The 1,281-nt window shown below is 39.4% G+C and overlaps 1 pseudogene; it reads left to right on the top strand.

Annotated features, from left to right (window-relative positions):
- Positions 1-264: 264 nt before the first annotated feature.
- Positions 265-743, top strand: LOC105879631 (large ribosomal subunit protein uL23 pseudogene; annotated as a pseudogene).
- The last annotated feature ends 538 nt before the right edge of the window (positions 744-1,281 follow it).

Raw genomic sequence — 1,281 nt, 5'->3', positions numbered from 1 at the left:
AGGTGAGTACATGCAGTGCCTATTCTTCCATTCTTGTGATACTTCACCTTGGAGGATATGCTCAAGCTCTATCTAGGAAAATATAAAAGGCACTAGATCACCATCATTTCTTATATTTAAGTAGTATTACATTGTATACATATACCATGTTTTATTAATCCACTCATGGATTTACAGGCACTTCACTTTGATTATTTCCACATCCTTGCTATAGTGAATTGTGCTGCCATAAAAATTCAAGTGCAGAGCAGAGCTTTTCACAAGATGGCGCTGAAGGCAAAGAAGGAAGCTCCTGCCCCTCCCAAAGCCGAAGCTTAAGCAAAGGCTTTGAAGGCCAAGAAGGCAGTGCTAAAAGGCATCCACAGCCACTAAAAAAAGAAGATCCATACATCACCCACCTTCCAGCGGCCAAAGACACTGTGGCTCTTGAGGAAGCCCAAATATCCTCAGAAGAGTGCCCCCAGGAGAAACAAGCTTGACCACTATGCCATCATCAAGTTCCCCTTGACCACTGAGTCTGCCATGAAGAAGATAGAAGACAACAACTCACCTGTGTTCATTGTGGATGTCAAAGCCAATAAGCACCAGATCAAACAGGCTATGACATTGATGTGGCCATGGTCAACACCCTGATCAGGCCTGATGGAGAGAAGAAGGCATATGTTCAACTGGCTCCTGATTATGATGCTTTGGACGTTGCCAACAAAATTGGGATCATCTAAACCGAGTCCAGCTGGCTAATTCTAAATATATATATATTCTCACCTTAAAAAAAATTCAAGTGCAGGTGTCTTTATTATAGAATGACTTTTGTTCCTTTGGATAGATGCCTAATAGTGGCATTGCTGGATAAAATAGTAGTTCTACTTGTAGCTCTTTGAGGTATCTCCAAATTATTTTCCACAGAGGAAACTGGATCCCCACCTCTCAACTCTTACAAAAATCAATTCTAGATGGATAATAGACTTAAACGTAAAGCATGAAACCTTAAGAATCCCACAAGAAAATGTAGGGAAGACTCTTTCAGAAATTGGCCTAAGCAAAGAATTTATGAAGAAGACCCCCAAAACAATCATAGCAGCAACAAAAATAAAAAAATGGGAGCTGATCAAATTAAAAAGCTTTTGTACAGCCAAGGAATCTATCATTAGAGAGAATAGGCAACCTGCAGAATGGGAGAAAATATTTGCTTTCTACACATCCAATATAGAAATTATAACAAGAATCTTCTAGAACTCAAAAAAAATCCACAACAACAACAACAAAATCAAACAGCCCCAT

Source organism: Microcebus murinus, chromosome X, assembly GCF_040939455.1.
Source record: "Microcebus murinus isolate Inina chromosome X, M.murinus_Inina_mat1.0, whole genome shotgun sequence".
NCBI lineage: Eukaryota > Metazoa > Chordata > Mammalia > Primates > Cheirogaleidae > Microcebus > Microcebus murinus.
The sequence above is the reverse complement of the archived record's forward strand: the minus strand, read 5'-3'. Positions and strand labels throughout refer to the sequence as shown.